General features: G+C 34.2%; 4 pseudogenes across 2 annotated transcripts; 3 read left to right on the top strand and 1 right to left on the bottom strand.

Moving 5' to 3' along the window:
* Window positions 1-3,916: 3,916 nt before the first annotated feature.
* LOC144555901 (putative xyloglucan galactosyltransferase GT17 pseudogene) lies at window positions 3,917-5,320 on the top strand (annotated as a pseudogene). The gene has a single exon (XR_013512152.1). The product of XR_013512152.1 is annotated as a putative xyloglucan galactosyltransferase GT17 pseudogene (transcript).
* Window positions 5,321-11,080: 5,760 nt separating this feature from the next.
* Window positions 11,081-12,133, top strand: LOC144555295 (putative xyloglucan galactosyltransferase GT17 pseudogene; annotated as a pseudogene).
* A 4,936-nt stretch (window positions 12,134-17,069) lies between these two features.
* Window positions 17,070-18,022, bottom strand: LOC144556104 (dirigent protein 21 pseudogene; annotated as a pseudogene). Its single transcript, XR_013512215.1, has one exon. The product of XR_013512215.1 is annotated as a dirigent protein 21 pseudogene (transcript).
* A 2,342-nt stretch (window positions 18,023-20,364) lies between these two features.
* LOC144555292 (putative xyloglucan galactosyltransferase GT17 pseudogene) lies at window positions 20,365-21,774 on the top strand (annotated as a pseudogene).
* Window positions 21,775-22,287: the final 513 nt, after the last annotated feature.

Genomic DNA, 22,287 nt, shown 5'->3' with positions numbered 1-22,287 from the left:
ACATGCAATTTACATAACAATACACCCTTTCACCTTTTGAGTTTTTTTTTTTTTTCCAACTTTAACTTTTTTAAATCTTATGTACTTTACTTTAGTCAATGATATTATTAGGTGATTGCCTACTATTTAAAAAAAAAAAAAGAGGAAAATTTTATGTTGGTGGTTTACCTGTGCAGTACTATACTGGTAATTTAGTATTGTAAGGGATAAAAATTTCGCAAGAATTGATTCGGAGCTTTTAATTAGACTTCAAATTTGTTTGGAGGCCCAAAATGAGAAAATGAGTTGGGTTTTGTCCAAGAGTAAGATTAAAATTTTAACATTGATTTTGTGCTCTAATTGATGCATATCTTTATCATTGGTTTTAAAGTACGAACAGTCAATTCGAACTGTTTATCATGATCTCCATATTAAAATGTACATAGAGATCAAATTTTATATTTTTAAATTTTTTTTTTACTATTTTTATTGGTAAAAAATCGTTATTTTGGGTAGTCCAAAATAATCTGGAATTGGTAAATTTGTACCTATTTAAAACAAATAGTAAAAAAATTCCAATTAATATAAAATTTGGTCTCCAATCACATTTTAATATGAAGATCATGTTAAGCAGTTCAGATTGACTGTTCAGACTTTGAAAGTAAAAATAAGACTGTAGAGCACAAAACCAATAATTTGTGAGTAGAGTTAAAATACACTATTAATTTTATACTCTAATCATTTGATATGCATCATATAAATAATTTACAACTTGGTAAAATTTAAACAGTCCCATATATATAAACTGTTTGTATGAAATTTGGCACCAATCGGACGGTTTGGATCCGATTTTATCTACATTTTGGACAAACCCTATCCATACGAAAAACATGCTTATTCGAAGTTGTGATGATAGAACCAACGATCATACAAGTGAGTATCCTCTCAGAGGATTCACATCCTCTCCTTTTCTCAAAGAAAATGAACACCCTTCTTTTTAAGAGAGAAAAAGAACTGAGAGACGAAGAGAGATGTAAGCAGTCAAGTTAATCTGCGACTTTATTTTTGGAGGGCCGCAGATTAACTTGGCAGCCTCCAAAAATTGTAAAATACACTGTAATATTAAATATATTTAGGTTTTTGAGGACTCTCTCCAAAAAATAGGGCTGCGAATTATCTTGGAAACCCTGATATTTTTAAAAATCTCCATAATTTGAGTTGTTTTGTTTTGAATATGATATAAATAAAATTTTTGGCAATACAATGTCTATTTTCTAAGCATAACATAAAATTCTAATTATATGAGATAATTTTCATGAAGACAATACGATGTCTATTTTCTAAGCATAATTAAGATACAACAACAAAAATCCAATTGAACAAATTAAACTTACGACTTCCAGATCGATCTGGTCATGTTAAATCTAGCTGTTAAGTTGTATTAATTATAATGATTAATTAATTCCCCAATCCGAATCAAATCATTCAAAGCATGTCACGCTGTATTTTATTGGTGTTTGCTTCTACGTGACGCTTCTTCTTTTAGCGTTGCTAGCTGGCAGCTGCCCTGCCCCAATTGTTTTTTATTTTTATTTTTATAAATAATGAATTTATAACATGGAATTGAAAAATAAAAAATAAAAAAACAACACAAACACAAGCATACATTACATTTCTTTTGCCTCACTTATTTTAAATACTTTTTTTTTTAATGTAAAATAGTTACGTATTAGCCAGGATGTGTAGAAATTAGTTATTTCGATTAAAAGAAATATATATTACTGCTAAAAATTAGAAACTTGAATTCAATTTTCAAAATTCGTACGATTTTTTGTCTGAAAATAACCGTTACGGACAGTTGTGTAACTCATGTGAATTTCTGTACAAGCTTTCCGAAATGAGGTTATAATAATAAGTCAGAGTTTTCACTCAAAAAAGTTCAGAATTTCATTTGCAATTTTTGTTGAATTTTTTTCCCTGGAAATTAATTTATGTTGATTAAAATAAATTAATAGTAACCAAATTATTATGCAACTTATTCTCTAAAAAAATATTATGCAATTTAAAAAAAATATTATGCAATTTAAAAAAAATAATTTCTTTATATCTCTATTTCAATTGTGATGTTTACTAGGAGTTGTTCAGCAATACCTCTTAATCCGCAGTAGCATTAAGTTTTAATAAAACATAAGAAACCGATGTTCAGTTGTCTTAATCTGTGGATTATAACTAAGAAAGCTAAAGAAATGGGTAAATGTGTCTGAAGACCCGACCAAAGGATTAAGATTCAGATAAAATGAGACTAAAGGATCCAGTATTTCATAAAATTAAGCGGCTAAACAAATTAAATAAGATTCCTTTAATCTTAAAGAAACTTAAGAAACCTTACCGAATAATACCAGTAATTAAAAAAAAAAAATTGCTAGGCAAAGAAAAACAACTTGGTAGTTACATTTTACACTGAGAGAAACACATACTGAAGAAGTGAGGTTGCGCTTCTCTCTCTAACAAAAATATCCCAAGTCATGCATTTTTTCAGAGAATAGTACAGAAAAAAAAAAATGGACTGCTCAGCACGAGGCTGCATCTTTAGATTCCCAACGAGTATTAAATCCTCTAAACAGATTTGAGCTGTTCAATACTTCAATTCATTGGTATCATCTCCAAATTTCAGAATTTTATAATAGCTAAGCATTGGTCTCTCCACGGTCTACCCCCTGACCACGAATTCGTATCCTCTGCATTCCCTAAAAAAATATTTTTTTGAGTTAATACATCTGGACCGTCCGATTCGCTTTAAAATCTGTACGGACTAGATTTATATTAATATTAAAAGCCTATGAATTATAATTCGTATTCTCTGCATTAACTCAAAAAAGAAAATTTTGAGTTAATGCATCTGGACTGTCCGATCCACTTTAAGATATGTGCAACTAGATTTACACTAATATTAAAGGGGCCTTTGAATTATAAGATGTGTCTGGATTGGTTCCGTTTAAAATCAGATGATCGAGATACGTTAACTTAAAAGATGCTCTTTTGAGTTAATGCATACAATGCGAACTCCCTGAATTATAGATTATGATCGGATTAGCTCTATTTAAAGTCAGACAACTGAGATGCGTTAATTAACTCAAAAGATGTCTTTTTGAGTTAATGCAGACGATGCGGACTCCTCATGTAAGCATGATTGTCTGCCATCATATTTTTATTTCTTTTTTCCTTATTTGAGAGAAATAATTTTGGTGTTTTCTTATTAGGCAAGTAAAGATAAATAAACAAAACATGAAGAGTGAAATTGTTTCTTTTTTCTCCAATTTGTTTAGCTTTTGAGACTCACCATTTTTCAAAAATTTTTGACACTTGTCGGTGGTATACTGTAATAGAGCTTTTTTTATTTTTTTCATTTTTAAGATGAAGTAGTTTCTAGCAAATAATGATGGCTACCATGCACGACTAAATAATCAAACGAATGCACTCAAGACTAAATAATCAAACGCACTCAGACAACATTCGTCATGTAAGCATCATGTGCCTGTCTGCCACATCTTTAATTAGCCCCCTTTTTTTAAATCTTATTTAAGAGAGAATTTTGATGTTTCTCTTCAGTTAAGTAACCACTTAGCTTTTAATCTTATTTAAGAGAGAGAATTTTGATGTTTCTCTTCATAAGTAACCACTTAGCTGTTGAGATGTATGCGTTCGTCGGATGGACAAATAATTAGAAATAATCGATTATAATCAGAAAAAATTGATCAATTAATTAAAAACTTTTTTGATAATTTAATCACCGTCAAGGACTAATCAGTCGATTAATTTACCAAAATAGACGTTTTTTACAACACTGGTCTTGAGACTCCCCATTTTGAAATATATTTATACATTTCCTTTAAAAAGCAAGAGCCATATAACCTTGCTTCTTATGTCACATCCAAATTAACCTTAGCCATGATTGTAAAAGCTCTCACATATTTCTTCTTCTTCTTCTTCGGGGCAACCTACTTGATCTACTCTTATTGCACCTCCAACCTTAACTTTTTGGCGTTCTTCGAAATCCACAAATCACCGGCGACCCAATTATCGGAACAATGTGACCCCGACATTGCACCATTTTATATCTACGACCTACCCGACTGGTTCAACAAGGCATTACTCAGTAACTGCAGCAACCTAGATCCATGGATGAACATGTGCACTTACATTGACAACCATGGTATGGGGCAACCGTTTAACAAGTCTAGCTGGTACAACACGTACCAGTTCAACGCCGACATGTTATTTCATGCCCGAGCTATCAACCACCCGTGCCGCACACATGACATATCCTCTGCACTCATGTTCTACATCCCCTTTTATTCTTCACTATATGCACAATCGGTTTTTTACGAGTATAATCTGACTCGACGCGATGCCATGGCGGTGAACTTGTTTGATTATCTCTTGAAGTTACCGACCTTCCAACGGCATGGCGGTCACGATCATTTTCTAGTAAGCGGGCTTATGGCTTGGGACTTTTTACGGGGACCTAACTCAGACCCGCACGCCACTCGCTCGAACAACCTTCTTAACCTCCCACAACTTTCCAATCTCTCCATCCTAATTAATGAACGCAACACATACCACGGCGACAATCAATTCGGTATTCCTTACCCCTCTTATTTCCACCCAAAGTCCAAAGATGAAATCACCTCGTGGCAGGATGAGATGCGCCGAACGGAGAGAACACACCTGTTCTCCTTTGTCGGTGGAGCCCGTAATAAAGGACATAATTCAGAGAAATATCGGTCGGCCGCAATTAACCAGTGCAATAGGACTGAAAGCTGCATTCTCGTCTTGTGCAAATATTGGGGATCTGCATGGGATGCCACAGATGAGATACTCGGAGCATTGAAGCGGGCCCGTTTCTGCCTCCAACCGCCTGGCGACACAATGACACGACGGTCGGTTTTTGACTCAATTTTGGTTGGTTGTGTGCCTGTTTTTTTCTCAGACTTGACTGCTTATGAACAGTATACATGGTACATTCCTGAGAGGAGAGAGGATTGGTCGGTTTTGATCGGGCCAGATCAGCTTGATCGGATTGAGGAGGTGCTGTCACAGATACCAGAGAAAGAGGTCGAACGAATGAGAGAGGTGGTCATAGGAATGATACCGCGAGTTACATACACGTATCCTAATGCAACTCGGGCAGATATCGGGTTCCGGGATGTAGTTGACACGGCGCTTGTTGAGCTGACAAACCGGGTGCGACGTATCAAGGACAGCACCGGCGCGGTGGTGCTCCTCTGACAAATTACAATCTGCAGTGTTTTTATACCTTAGGTATGCAAGGAAAAGATAAAAAAAATTAGTGAATATATCTAGGGCGTGCTTGTAAAATAGCATGATTTATTGCATGGTTGCTGGGCCTTTTTTTTTTTTTATTAGAGATTTTTTGACTAACATATTATACTGTTACTTAACGAGAACAAAAAAAGCTTATTCTTACGAACAATTTACTTTCTTTTAGATATTTGATGTAATGAACCTGTAATTGTTTTAATGATATTCGCCTAAGGGCTTCATCCTCAAAAAGACAAAAGAAAAAAAATAAAGCATTGGCAATTGAGAGGAGAGAGGAGGCCGGAGAGCGAAAGGGCGAGGGAAAATAGCGCAACGGATCCGTTAAATTTCTATGATCTAGCACGAATCATAAAGCATATCAACAATTAATTGAGTGTCAGCACTTTAGCTGAAGTTCTTTGCACACGGGACACGGCACAGCACCGTATGATACGTATCAAATACGGTGCTCCGTATTTGATAAAGCTAGAAAGGCACAAATGATTAAAGGTTTGGGCCCACCTTGCTTTGACGATACTATTCTATTCTTAGAAGCAATCTCTGGGATTAGAATTAATCTTTTTAAAATTGAAATCATTCCAATTAATATTGATACTGCTCCTGAATTAGCTAGGTTGTTTCAATGTACTGTAGGAAAATTCCCTCTTTTAAAGTATTTAGGATTCCATTGCTAAATTTCAAACTCACAATTGCTGATTGGAGATTTTTAGTAGATAAATTGCTAAAAATTACAAAATTAGAAAGGAAAGGTGTTATCTCTAAGGGTAGACTCACACTATTTAATTCAGTTTTAACTGCAGTTCCTTTATATGCAGTTTCCCTTTATAGAGTTCTTACTACGATGCTTAGACAGATTGATAAAATTAGAAGATCCTTTTTGTAGAATGAGGCTAATCCTTATAAGAAATCTTATCACTTAGTTAATTGGTTTAGGGCTTGTTTACCTAAACAACATAGTGGGTTAGGGATTCTAGATATAGAGATTATGAACACCTCTCCCTTGTTGAAATGGTGGTGGAAGCTCAAGGACAATGCTTATAATAATCTTTGGAAACAATTGGTTCTGGATAAATATTATATAGGTCCTCGAGTGATTAAAGCTTCCCTTTGATGGAAAAAAATTCAGAAACTTGAATATATAGGTCAAATAAGCAGGGTTAGTTATGAAGATTTTGGGGTCCGAGGTAAAAGAAAATTTTGAACTTTTTATATATATCAGTATTGTAAAAAAGGTCTTAACGACCGATTATATGCTTGTTTAATTGTTAATGACAGTCAAACCGTTATGAATACACTTATCGGAGGTTTATTAGTGAATTTTTCCAATTAATCAACTGATTATTCTCGATTATTTCCAATTATTATGTTTATTATTGTTTGATTGTCCATTTATTTTCGTTTATTCCCATTTATTTTTGTTTATTACAGTGATTATTTATTTTTACATTGCTTTTTTTTTTCTTCTTTGTGACTGTGCGATAATAAGTTTCATAAACATGTATTGCAGTTTTATTTGTGCTTGACTATACATCTAATTTTTTTATATATGTTTTTTCTTCTTATTTATTTTGGATAAATTGATTAATTCCTGTATTATTAATATATCATATATTTTTCTTACTTACTGATGTATTTTTTTTCAATTAGTACAGCATGTTCATATATTAAATTAAGTTATTATACATACTAACTTTAATGATTTTATGTTGGAATGTTTCATGTCTTTCAAATAATATATTATTAGTATTTGAAAAATGTTTAATTCTCGATTTTTTTTTATTAAATAAATGTGTTACTTACACATGTAAAGTGCATGTGTATTGTTAAGCGTAGTGTCATGTTATAATAATAGAAGTAGAACTAGGGTGTTCTTAAGCTCACCAAAGTGTTTGGTGAGCTTAACTCCAAAACTCATCAAATCGGTTTCAAATGATGAATCGGAACCGTTGCTATGCTGAGGTCTTTCACCTGGATCAAAGGGGTAGTTTGTCTCATCTTTTTTATGCTGGTGATGTGCAATTAAACTCTCCTTTTGCTAATGCAAATGGGCATATCATACCTCTTTTACAAAAAAAAAATACGGTGCTCCGCATTTCAGGGTGATAGGCCCATGTAAACAAGGCCTTAGAAGAATGGATTTGGGTCATGAATAACCCGGTCTCGAATCCCGAAATGGGCCAGGCCGGGACTAAAAATAAGACCCTCATCCCCAATCAAGCCAACCCGGCATAACCAAGGCCCGAGGCCTATCCAGGGCGATCTCGGACGAAGCAAGACGAGCCCAAAACCGACCCAGTCGAAAGGCCTCCTCGGCTGGGCCAGCCTATGAGAGTTCGCAGGAGCGCCACGAAGGGCAATATGCGGACTCTGACAATCCTGACAACGCGGAATGATTGTCAGAAGAATAACCTATATAAGTCCTAGATCCCGAGGAATTAGGGGCTGAACACTATTAACAGAAAAAGGTACCAACAGGTTAGAGTAAGAATACCTTTACAATTCCCTTAAGTTACGGCGGCGAGACTCGAACCAGACCTCCGAGGTTGGGACGAGTCGAGCCACAGAGACATTACGGTCTTGTCCTCCGGGACTTGGTCCGTATCAAGGCGGCGAGACTCGAACCAGACCTCCGAGGTTGGGACGAGTCGAGCCACAGAGACATTACGGTCTCGTCCTCCGGGACTTGGTCCGTATCACAGGGTAAGACGCATGCTAAACAATATTATAATAATATTCATCTTAGCATGACATAACATGTGATAGTATATATATATAGAGACTAATGTGCATTCGAATGTATATGGTCTGAAATACACACGGTTCAAATTTAACTTTTCAAAATCCAAACAGTCGATCCGAACCGTTCATCTTGTTCTCCATATTAATATGTGTTTGGAGACCAAATTTTATATTTTTCTGAATTTTTTTTACTATTTATCAAGTATTTTACAAAATTGTTTATCCAACGGTGGCTGCTGATTTTACTATTTTGTGCAGCCACCGTTGGATCAACAATTTTGTAAAATACTTTAATAAATAGTAAAAAAAATCAGAAAAATGTAAAATCAGGTTTCTAAGCACATATTAATATGGAGAACAAAATGAATGGTTCGGATTGACCGTTTGGATTTTGAAAAGTCAAATTTGGACCGTACGTATTTCGGCCCATATACATTCAAATGCACATTAGTCCCTCTCTATCTCTCTCTCTATATATATATATAGAGTTGGGCTACGGTGAGTTGCGAAGTAAAGCGACTATTTACTTCACACTCATGTTTTGTGATTTGAAAATCCAAACAATCGATCTGAACCACTCAACATGATCTCCATATTGAAATGTGCTTGGAGACCAAATTTTACATTTTTTGAAATTTTTTTACTATTTATTAAGCAATTTTGAAAATCGCTGATCCGATGGTCCAGAAATTTTTACTGTTTACAGCAAAACAGCAATTTTCAAAATTGCTTAATAAATAGTAAAAAAATTCCAAAAAATGTAAAATTTGGTCTCCAAGCACATTTTAATATGGAGATCACATCTAACTGTTCGAATCGGTCATTTGAACTTTCAAAATAAAAATACAGCGTGAAGTAGAAACGCGTTTTACTTCGCAACTCACCGTAACCCAACTCTCTCTCTCTATATGAAATAACATCATGCTATGTGCCATCCTTGCTTCTCCTTTAAATCAGTATATTTTTACAAATACGGGATGTAGAACATCCCGTATCGTGTTATGGAACATATGTCATTAAGGATTTTAAATTACTGATTAAAATTAAACAAAATTCAATCCGACTCCAACCCTTAATGCATGTCATATTTAAATAATATGAAACATCCTTAAAAAAAAATTAAATATTGTTATTAAAATTTGTTAATTAAATGTACTACGAAAAGCGATATTCACTTGAATTATTTTTTTTTATCTGAGGGATAATAAGACTCCAGTCCCTTATCTTTCATTTAAACTTAATAAAATTTTGCAAAAATAAGAGAAATTTAAAATCATCATTTCCACATCACAATGTAACCGACATTTTTAGTGCATGGTGGAAACAAATCCAGTCAAAAATTATATTTTATATGGAATTTTAAAAATATCAGGACCGCCAATTTAATATACGGCATCATTCGTGGAGAGTCGCAAATTGAATTGGAGACTCCAAAAATTCAAAAATACACTGTAATATATTGATATTTAAGTTTTTGGGAGGCCTCCAATTCAATCTGCAGTCTCTCAAAAATAAAACTGCATATTAAATAGAAGGAATTCTTCAATGGTGTTTTGATTTTTTTTTTTTTTAAACGGTATTAATAAAAATTTCGGTCCGGCCAATATGGTCACTTGTTCCGCGTTAGATGGGGATCTCGACACCTTCGTATTTCATCGGAATTGAGAACTTGACCTCGCTAATTAATAATATATTTACTTAATTACTGGCCCTGATTAGCATGCAATTTCCAACATGTACCGAAGAGAACAAACTTGATCTTGATTTTGGGTACTAGATCGACAAATTGTTTTTTAGTGAACTAGATCAATTGTTGATATATGGTCACCTGTGTATGTTTTATTAGTACTATAAAGTATATATTAGTAGACTGTTTAATTTAAAAATGCGATGATTTTGATCAAAATCGAATTAATCATAACGAAGTATTAAAATATATTAAAATGCAATCTGGACGGTTTAATTTATAAAAAAAGAGGGATCCACTTACATTATTTGTAAGTTACAACATTTTACAATAATTCAGTTTTATAATTTTCAGAGTCTATCATTGGCAGGAAGACCGACTATATGGAAGAAGATAGGTCCCATAATAATGATGTGCGCTATGTGGATGATATGGAGAAGTAGAAATGAGAATTGTCTAAAAACAACAGTTTTGTAAACTACTTAATAAATTTTTTAGTGTTTTAGAATTGTCTAAAAACAACGGTTTTGTAAACTACTTAATAAATAGTAAATAAATTCAAAAGAAATATAAAATTTGATATCCAAGCACATTTTAATATAGATATCATGTTGAACGGGTTGAATTAACTATTTAAATTTTAAAAATTACAAAATCAAAATTGTTATAAGATGTTTTAGCTTACAAATATTGCAAGTGCATCCCTTCTCTTTAAAAAAATATCATGGCATTGTGTTCTAAGCTTTTTGTAATACTAATACTAGGTACAAAACTTGTACACTGCCTCTATTTGGAAAGATGATAAATTGGAGATAGCGTTATGCAAGGATAGAGCATTAGAATGTTGTTTGCAATTTGGTACTAATTCTTTTAATGTACATCTCTCAATCCAACGGTTCGAAATTAACCTCGGTAATAGTGTAGTGTACCGTGTACGTTGACCTGATTTTAATTAATATTATTTTTGTCACATTTAAAACATAAAAAAAAATGCATAATTTTAAATACAATCTCCATATCTTTGCTGTAATTAAGCTTCATCCAAAATTGAGATCTTACGTGTTAGCAATGAATGTAAAAGTGCTCTACTTTCTCTTCTTTTCCTCTGTTGTATCCTTTTTTTGCTTCCCCTTTTATAAATTGTATATTCATGATACTGTCACATACTCAGAAACAATCAATATATCTCCAAATCAATTCAAAAAATGTGACCCTGATATTGCTCCTTTCTACATATATGATCTACCTGACCGGTACAATATGTCTCTATCCAGCAATTGTACCAGCCTCAACCAATGGTTCAACTTGTGCCCCTATTACGAAAACCACGGCATGGGGCAACAGTTTAACAAGTCGAGCTGGTACAACACGTACCAGCTTAATGCCGATTTGTTATTCTATGCACGGGCAGCGAATCACCCTTGCCGCACTTATGATTCGTCGTCTGCACTTATGTTCTACATTCCTTTTGATACTTCTCTTTTCGTGCATTCGTTTGGTGGTGAAAATTACTTGACTCAGCGTGAGGCGTTGTGGGTTGATTTCCTCGATTATATCTCGAGACTTCCAACCTTCCAACAACACGGCGGTCACGATCACTTTTTAGTGAGCGGAATCATGGTGTGGGACTTCATTCGTGCCCCCGACATGAAAGATAAGAAAATTTCTCGGTTGAATGATTTTCTAACCTTCCCGCAATTGTCAAATGTCTCGATACTAATCATCGAACGTGACACTTATACGAATGCCAAGAACCAAATCGGCATTCCTTACCCGTCTTATTTCCACCCGAAATCCCATGTCGAAATTACAGCATGGCAGGATGAGGTACGCCGCTCAGAGAGAACACACCTTTTCGCCTTTGTTGGTGGGGCCCGTCCCAAAGGACATGTTTCAGACAAGTATCGGCCGGTTGTCATTAGCCAGTGCAACAGGACTGAAAGCTGCCTACTTGTATTGTGCAAATATTGGGGATCTGTGTGGAATGCAGTAGACGAGATACTTGGCACGATGAAACGGGTCCGCTTCTGTCTCCAGCCTCCTGGCGACACATCTACACGTCGATCAGTTTTTGACTCTATTTTGGCTGGATGTGTGCCAGTGTTTTTCACTGACATGACCGCTTACTCACAGTATACATGGTATATTCCGGAGAGAAGAGAAGATTGGTCGGTTTTAATCAGGCCAGATCAGCTCGATCGGATTGAAGAGGTTCTGTCACAGATACCAGAAAAAGAGATCGAACGAATGAGAGAGGTGGTCATAGGGATGATACCACGAGTTACGTACATGTATCCTACTGCAAGTCAGGCAGAGATCGGGTTCCGGGATGTTGTCGACACTGCACTTGTTGAGCTAACCAGACGCGTGCGACATATTAACTAGGAATTAAGGTGTTGGTTCTTAGAAGATTCAGATGTAGTTTTTCTCTTAGTTGAATTAACCTAGATACTGCTTCAAAATTGTTGTAGAAGAAAAAATTATTTAAAATTTTACTTTCAACTTATATTGTATTATCATAGGCTCAATTTTTCCAAAAATTAAGTATTTGGAAAGAAGGAAGAAAGGAATGATTTTGTAGAGAAATATATTGCCCCTGATATTACATTTGCCAGCTTCTGGTTAGTATGCAATACATTTGCCTGTGTATCTTATTTTAAATTATAATTTCTTAAAGAGGAGGGTTCAAATCCCTCCATCATGCTTCTATTTTTAAAAAAACTTTAAAAACTCAAAATTTAAAATTTTAAAGTCAAAATAATACAGTTGGATTTGTTCTACGTCATTTTATCTATGCACGTGTAAAAGATTATGACATTCAACTTTGTTTGATTGTCATCAAGAGCTTGTAAAAACGTACTAATGTGGATAATTTCTAGACGTTGATTTTTCAACTTATATATAAACAAAACCAAAATGTGATAATTTTTTATGAGCACATAAAGAAAATAACATACATCACATCTAATGGTTTTGTTTTGACGTTTATGATTTAAATTTGAAGTTATTAACGTTTTAAAAATCAAGGCATTTGAACCCTCCTCTTTCTTAAATAAAAAAAATAACTTGAGAACAAAGTTGGGGTAAAGATATTGACAGAGATGAATTGACTTTCTGCAGCATATCAATCATATACTTTTTCATTTTGACTCTATTGATTATACAGTCAAATGAGCTCTGTCAATATGTTTACCAGTAAGTTGGGGAAGTGACTGTTTATAATAGTCAGATAAGATCACCTGCGGCCTTGCGTGCTCAAATAAACCACAACTGAGATGAGATGCGATTACAAAAGCCCCAATTCTGGAACTACTGGGCCCAGTTGGCTTCTGATTTAGTAGAAATACAGAATGGGATCCGAATCATCCGACCATCTATTTTAATCTGGCACGAATCTCAAATAGATCATCAATCTGCTGTTATTTCAGAGGAATAACATGAAGCTATTCACATCCCAACCGTTCAATTTTTTCTATAAGCTATTTTCATAATGTTACTATAATGTTCTCGTTTTGAACAAAAAAAGAAGGGGTAAATTTAGAATTTTACTATAATGTTCTCGTTTTGAACAAATAAAAAACTTAAATTAAGAATTAAAACAATATTGCAGTGTTGAAGATTTTAGACATAAAAATATTAATGACTGTACTTAGTAAAAACACTTTAATAATTGAGAATATTAATTTCCAATGGTAATACCATAATTAACAAGATTCCCAAATTTTAAGGATCCAGCCAACGGTGAATTAACTTTGAACAGATCAAATTTGTTATGAAGTCAAATAGTTGACGATCTGAGATTCTGAGCCGACATCACATGCATGGCCACATGCATTTGCATCTTAATTTGCACATTTTATTGGATCCCTAGTCGACTCAATTTTTCATTTAACGAGAGAATTGATGTAGATATATTATATTGATTAGCTAGGCTGAGTACAATTAATTAGATGTTGCCACATAGTCGCAATAAAAATTCAAGAAACTCTCATCTATGTTCTGCTTTTAATAAAGAACTGAGCTCCAATAATAAACAAAAATTAAGAGAGCTAATTGTGCCTACCTTCTAGGCAAATTAATTTATTTTTGTGCATGTGAAAAATCTTAACATTGAAGATATTTTGTGATTTACTTAAAGAGGAGGTATTCATTTATAACATTTAAAAGTTACAACATCTTACAACAATTTGGTATTGCAATTTTCAAAATTCAAATAGTCGATCCAAATCGTTAAATATGATCTCTATATTAAAATGTGCTTGAAGATCAAATTTTACATTTTTTTTTTGAATTTTTTTACTATTTATTATGTATTTTACAAAACTGTTGTTTTTAGACAATTTCAGACCACTGAATAACAACAGTTTTGTAAAATACTTAATAAATAGTAAATTTTTTTTTAAAAATGTACAATTTGATCTACAAACACATTTTAATATATATATCATGTTGAACGGTTTGGATCGACTGTTTGGATTTTGAAAATCACAAAATCGAATTGTTGTAAAATTGTAACTTTCGAATGTTGCAAGTGGATCCCTCCTCTTACTTAAATTATATATAATAAAGATTGTTAATGCCCTAATTCGAACTTTCATTCAATAAGAATAGTAGTGAAAGATTTATTGGCTGGTAAATCATATAATTCATTACTTTATTTATTTTTATTAATTTTAGAGACCTGCCACATGAGAGACAGGTGATCCCATAGTAAACATTTTGTCATTAATTAATAATTAATGGTTGTGATTTCTAGGGTTTGATCTATGTTTGTACCTTCTCAATGCGAAACAAATAGTAGTTTATTCATTAATTAATTGCATGAAGGGACCGGATGGTTGACTAGGAAATTTTTTAACTTTGCAAGAGAATCAATTAATTGTACCGTTGTTCAAGAAGCCGACATTTTTATTTTTATCTATTTTAAAAAATATATATTAAAAATAACCAGGATTTAGCCAGAATTTAAAAAATGTTCAATCCATGAAAAAAATTCACGGTCCGAGACAATATAAGGCCCAACTTCGCACCTATGATTAACATAGCAAAACATCTTCAAAAATTATGAAAATTGACTGACATGCAATCTTGACATTGTAGAACACGAATGCAAAATTTCGTACAAAATCTCCAAACAGGTCAAGAGATATCAGGTATCAAAAATTGCCGGAACTGCTAAAGGAGTTAACATAGTAGCAATTTTTCACCTCTGGTTAACATAGCAAAACATCTCCAAAAATCATGAAAATTGACTGACATTCATTCTTGACATCGTAGAACATGACTGCAAAGTTTCGTACAAAAACTCCAAACAGATCAAGAGATATCAAGTCTCAAAAATTGCCCCGTTCCTGCCAAAACAGGTTATGTTCCTGGAAGAAACAGATTGTTCCTGGATAGTGCAGAAAATGGTATGCCTCTGCCAGAGCCGAAATAGGGGCCGAAACCAATGTGCAGAAAAGTCTAACGCTTGGCCAGAGCCAAAACAGGCTGTTCTTGGCCAAAACAGAGGCCGAAACAGGGGCATGAAGCATTTATTTTGTTATTTTTGAACCATATTAATTACAATGCATTTATTTTTTATATTCTATTTATTTTTCTTATGTTTGTTATTTTTTAAGCATGTCGTACTGTTGTTCTTAATTTTATTTTGTTGTTTAACTATGCAAACTTAACAAGTGTTTTTTTTGTTTTTGTTATTTTTTATTATTTTTGGTTGTTATTTTTAGTTGTTGTATAATTTAGTGTTTTTTTGGTTGTATAAATAGTACCATAAAACGATAAAAATATATAAATAGATCAATCCAAAACATAATAAAACATAACGAAACTAAACTACACTAAAACTTAAACATAGCTAAACTAAATAAAATATGTTATTTAGGTAAAATATGCTAAAACAAGCAAAAATATCCAAAATAAAATTAAAACTAATTTGGTATCCTAATTATCACTAATTACAAATAATTTTGGTACCTACATTAACACTAATTACCACTAAATTGGTACCGTAATTAAATAACCATAATTATAACTAATTAACAATAATTAACACTAACTAAATATAATTAATAATGATTAAAACTACATTATACTAATTTGGTACATTAAAACTACATTATATCTTAATTGGACTAATCTACAACTATTTTTACACTACAAACGAAATTTTAAAAAAGTATAGAGACTTACTTGCAAATATGGAGAAGAAAGGAGAAAATTGGGAGAAAATTTGGATGGGAGGAGAGAGAATCAAAATTTGAGAAAATGATTTGCGAGGAGAGAGAAAGTGCTGGTGTGGGCTTTATATAGCCCCAGACCATGAATTTTTTCCACGGTTCCGAATAAAAATTTCGGGCCATGAATTTTATCTACGGTTCCGAATAAAAATTCCGGACCGTGAATTTTTTTCACGGATTAGACATTTTTAAAATTCCGACTGAATCCTAATTATTTTTAATAAAATATTTTAAACAATGATTAAAAATAAAAATGTCGGCACTTTCTCCTCTCTCCTCTCTCGTCTCTTTTCTCTCTTCTCTTTTCCTTTTCCATTTTTCTTTTTGGACTAATTGCCGGTAAGCAGTCTGCTTCTCCTTTTTTTTTTTTTCTGGTGAATGTGTCTAGTGTTCAGCCACAGCAAAAAAAAAAAAAAAACCAAAAACATGATTAATTTTACATTTACGTCCTGTAGTTTTGAATGAATTATGGAGAAAAGAAAAGCCACTTTTGTCCTCAATTGGAGGAATGTGTATCCTCTGCATTAACTCAAAATGAATCTTTTGAGTTAATTAATCTCAACCGTCTGATTTTAAACGGAATCAATTCGATTTTTGCCTATAACATAGGAAGTCCTTTAATATTAATGTTAATCTAGTTCGCACGAATCTTAAATAGATCGGATGGTCAAAATTCATTAACTCAAAAATACCCTTTTGAGATAATGCAGAGGATACGAATTCCAATTGGAGTACCCTGTAGAAACGCTTCCGCATGATTACGCTTTTTCTTTTCTTTTTTAAAAACTTAACAGTGGTCAGTGGTTGTCAAGGCTGTCAAGGCATGATTTTGCTTTTTCAAAAGCAAAATGAACAAGTACAAATTAAGTAAGCTTATATGTTTTTTTTCTTTTTTTGACAATTTGGTGGCGCTGCTATTGGTATATTTGTTCCTTTTGCAACTACAAAAAGTTCCATATGTTCATCTTTTATTTCAAAATATAAAATTTAAATCAAAGACTCCAAAATTAGAGGGATAGAAGGTCCCAATTTACTATTTTAAATGAGATGATATATTTACTTATTTAAAAAGAAAAAAGAGGAAACCAAAAAAAAAAAACAATAAAGCTGATGAGGCAACCGGGCGACCCTCACATGATTTACAATATTCAAGCAATTCAAATGCCCAAAGCCAAATGCTTTGCCAGAAAACATGAAATGAATAAAATAGCAACATAATTTGGGCACAACAAAATGCTACCATTAGGAGAAACACCAGTAGTCTTGGAGGTCCCACCACCAGTAGAAGTTGAAACACCACTCGGAGGAACACTTTCGTCAACAACTCCATTTTCACCATTGGACACATAAAGATCAACTTCTAATACCGCATCACCTACAGTGAGATTAGCAGAATTAGTCTTCATTAGCATGTACCCACGCGCCATCCTAAACTTCCCGCTACCTCCGATCACGGGCAACTCTCTCACTGAATCCACAAAATTATCCCTTCCGAATACTGTAATTGTACTTCCATTATAATCACCCCCTGTCAACACAATATTGGCACTCAACAACAATTCGGTGCCCGATAGACCAGCATAAGCATAGAAGCCTTGTGCCCGACCCATGGTATTGGAAGTGATATCTGAACTTTCAGTTATCAGATCATCTATCATAAACATGGACCCGAAACCGACACCCGTACTGCCTTTCAATTTTGTCGGGCCGGTGGTTACTTGAACTGCTGTTGGGTTCGAGCCACTCACCATGTCGTGGATGAAGAAATGCAGATGTGTCGTGTTAGATGACGAATCAGTGGTAGTATCAGCACTGATTTTGAGTAGGCTTATGGATGATAATGAAAGAAGTAAGAGGTGGAGAAAGGGGGAAGCCATGGAGATCTAAAAAAATGTGCAAGGCTGTAGCTAAATGCTTATTTTGGGTATTTAAATTGCATGATGAGCACTGTGTGATGGGTGATTAAAGAGTGTCTTGTAAGCTGGTAGGTGAAAAATGGACCCTAAAAAGATAATCAAATGGATTTGTTTGCTTTAGTTGGTACATCTTTTAACAAATCATGTGAAAATGTAAACGATGTGAGGACATTTTTCTCTTATAGATTAGAGGCTACCCCACACCCACACCTACTATTTGGAATTGAGATTCTTGTTAGAAAGGAATAACATGGTAGGGGACTGAAAGCGATGTTACACCAATTCTCAACAAAAAAAATCTAAATTATTTGAGGTCCCAGAAACAAGATACAGAGACTAGCAGGTTACTGAAATTTGGGCCCGGACTCCACTATATTTGTTCTACAAGACACTGGGGTCAATATTTCATAACTCGCCACACAAATGATACGGGGATTGTACCACAGATGATCCGAATCAACCAAGCATCTGCATCCATTCAATTTTTATGTAACACAAAAATAAAATTTGTTCGATAAAGAAAAAGGTTTCGACTTTTTTATTACCCAGTTATTAAACGAATTAGCTGGTCAGCATGTAAGAACGCTGTTGGTCCATGTCTGGTCTGTCTTTAATTAGGTGGCCTAAAGCGAAACCATTACGCAAACTAAACCATTACGCATGTAAGAGGTAAACATTTTGACATAGCTGTTTTTAATTGATACATGGCACAAGATATACACAATTAAACATTTTTCAGTCTATCGTTTATTCTCTGTATTAATTAAAAACTGTCATGTTAAAATGTATCCAAGATGAATTACCTCTTTTATAGACGAAACTAATTAACTAGTGAGTTATTAATATTTTTAATTATTATTTTATAAGAACTGCAAGCTGTGCGAGAGAATGTATAAATAAAATAGCAAAAATAAATGCATTGCAATTAATATGGTTCAAAAATAACAAAAATAAATGCTTTTTGCCCCTGTTTCGGCATCTGTTTTGGCTCTGGCCGAGCGTTAGGCTTTTCTGCACATTGGTTTCAGCCCCTGTTTCGGCTCTAGCAGTGGCATACCATTTTCTGCACTATCCAGGAACAATCTGTTTCTGCCAGGAACAGAACCTGTTTTGGCAGGAATGGGACAATTTTTGAGACCTGATATCTCTTGATCTGTTTGGAGATTTTGTACGAAACTTTGCAGTCGCGTTCTACGATGTCAACAGTGCAGTCAGTCAATTTTCATAATTTTTGGAGATATTTTGCTATGTTAACAAGAGATGCAAAATTGCTAGTATGTTAACTCCTTTAACAGTTTGACAATTTTTGAGACATGATATCTCTTGATCTGTTTGGACATTTTGTATGAAACTTTGCAGTCTTGTTCTACGATGTCAACACTGTAGTCAGTCAATTTTCATGATTTTTGGAGATATTTTGTTATGTTAACCAGAGGTACAAAGTTGCTACTATGTTAAGTCCTTTTGTAATTCTGGCAATTTTTGATACATGATATCTCTTGATTTGTTTAGAGATTTTGTATGAAACTTTGCAGTCGTGTTCTAAGATGTTAAGACTCCATACCAGTCAATTTTTATGATTTTTGAAGATATTTTGTTATGTTAACCAAAGATGCAAAGTTGAGCTTTATATAGCCCCCAAGCCACTCGGACTGAACCCACTACAGATGAGAAGAAGGAATCGAAAGCGAACTGAAATGACGAAAGCGAAACCCTTATTTGCGAATTTGTATAAAAGGTTGATCGATTAATGCTTAGTTTCAAGCGCAAAATTCATTGTCGGGTAAGTTCCGACTCGTGAATTTTTTCTACGGTTTCGAATTAAAATTCTGGACCGTGAATTTTTTTCACGGGTTGGGCATTTTTAGAATTCCGGCTGAACCTTGGTTATTTTTAATAAAATATTTTAAAAAATGAGTAAAAATAAAAATGTCGGTTCAAGAAGCAAGCTGGGGTTGTCAGGTAGGAAAATATTATCATCATTAATTAAAATGGATGTATATTCGTTTGGAAAGATAATTAAATTAAATAATTCTCTGGACATATTATAACCACTAAATGCATTTTTTTTTCTTGGTATTAAATTACAAACTCTTTTTTATTTAATGATTTTGAAAGTATTATTCGACCATCTTTAAAGAATATTTCTTTTTTAAATTGAAAAATGAAAATATTTTTAACTTTTTTAAAGAAAAATAATTTTTTTACTTGAGTATTTTAAATTTTAAAATCCAAAAAAAAATCTTAGCCGTTGGCCCTTCTTATTTAATGTGTTTGCATCCAGTTAATTCTACATTTTATTTTTAATTTGGGACTTGATCATAGAAAATTGAATTTTGTTGTACTGATCTGATCCGAGCTATCAGGATCTTAAACGGAGCATGTGCAGTGCACAGTCCTGTCTACCATAAAGCATGAAATTAATATTGTATATATATAAATTCCTTTATAAGCAAGCGCCATGCATGTTTTGCTCCTTGCATCATCAAAATTTGAGGTTTTAAACATGAATAATGTAAAAGTTCTCGCCTTTCTCTCCTTCTTCTCTGTTGTATCCTACTTGTTCTTCCCCTATTTTGATGCTATCACAGACTCAGATACACAGAATGAATCTCCATTAATCCAATCCGAACAATGCGACCCGGACATCGCACCTTTTTACGTATACAATCTACCTATCCGGTTCAACGAAGGGCTACTCAAATATTGCAGCACCATGGACCCCTATAAGAACATGTGCCACTATTTTGGAAACCAAGGCATGGGCCAGCCGTTTAACCAATCGGGCTGGTACAACACGTACCAATTCACCGCCGACATGTTATTCTATGCTCGTGCTGTCAACCACCCGTGCCGCACACTTAACCCATCATCTGCAGTCATGTTCTACATCCCGTTCTACGCTTCTCTCTACACACATGTGTTTTCTTATGAGACTAACTTGACTCGGCGTGATGAACTAGGGGTCGAATTGCTTGATTATATATCGAGGAAATCAACCTTCCAACGGCACGGTGGCCATGATCATTTTCTAGCAAGCGGACTTATGGCGTGGGACTTCTTACGAGGCCCGGATCAAAAAGACGGTAAAGGATCTCGCTCGAACAGTTTTCTTAACCTCCCAAAACTTTCAAATATCTCCATACTCATCATTGAACGCAACACGTATAATGGAAAGAACCAATTCGGCATCCCTTATCCATCCTATTTTCACCCCAAATCCAAAGATGAAATCAAGTCATGGCAGGATGAGATGCGCCAATCAGAGAGAACGCACCTTTTCTCCTTTGTTGGTGGAGGCCGACAAAAAGAACACGGGTCCGCGAAGTATCGATCAGCTGCTATTAACCAGTGCAACAGTACTGAAAACTGCATACTTCTCTTCTGCAAATATTGGATTGTTACATGGGATGTGGCAGATGAGATACTTGGAGCTATGAAACGGGCCCGTTTTTGCCTCCAGCCGCCTGGCGACACAATGACACGCCGGTCGATTTTTGACTCGATTTTGGCTGGTTGTGTGCCGGTCTTTTTCTCAGAGTTGACGGCTTATGAACAGTATACATGGTACATTCCTGACAGGAGAGAGGATTGGTCGGTTTTAATCGGGCCAGATCAGCTCGATCGGATTGAGGAGGTGCTGTCACAGATACCAGAGAAAGAGGCCGAACGAATGACAGAGGCAGTCATAAGGATGATACCACAAGTTACATACATGCACCCGTATGCAAACTGGGGAGAGACCGGTTCACGAGATGTAGTAGACACTGCACTGGTACAGCTAACCAAACGGGTGCGACAATTCAAGCGTAGTGCTGGTACCACTCGGGAAAATAATCTGTAGTGTTCTCTCTGTTAAAAGTACTAGTAATAGGAGAGAATATGGTAAAAATGATTATCTATAATAGCAATAGATAGTTTTAAGTTTTCATTTTTTTTGTCGTAAATTTGTTCATTTATGTTTCGCTTGATGGTTGTAATGTCATTACGTCCTTTAATAACTGAGACGTGTTCCTGATAATATAATCATTTTATTTTTCCATGAAGAAATTAAACAGAATATTTCGTAGAATTATCGCTCCAGCTTTTTGAAACCTTGTAAATTGTTAGATTGAAACCCATAGACGAAAGTGCGGTCTGATGTCCGGTCCAAATGGTTCAGTCCGCATCAAGATGTGTGCATACTTAATCTGAACTGATCTTAAAGCTTTTGCACGAATATTGATGCTGATCGAATGGCTCCGACAAATTATCAAACCGAATTTGGTCCAATAAGGTTGTCCAATTTTTATTCAAATTATTTACATATGTATGATATTTTTTGTGGTAAAGCAAATATTTTTCTTAAAAGAATTCATATTTGAGCCCACAAAAATATGAGAAT

Source organism: Carex rostrata, chromosome 6, assembly GCF_964058835.1.
Source record: "Carex rostrata chromosome 6, lpCarRost1.2, whole genome shotgun sequence".
NCBI lineage: Eukaryota > Viridiplantae > Streptophyta > Magnoliopsida > Poales > Cyperaceae > Carex > Carex rostrata.
The sequence above is the reverse complement of the archived record's forward strand: the minus strand, read 5'-3'. Positions and strand labels throughout refer to the sequence as shown.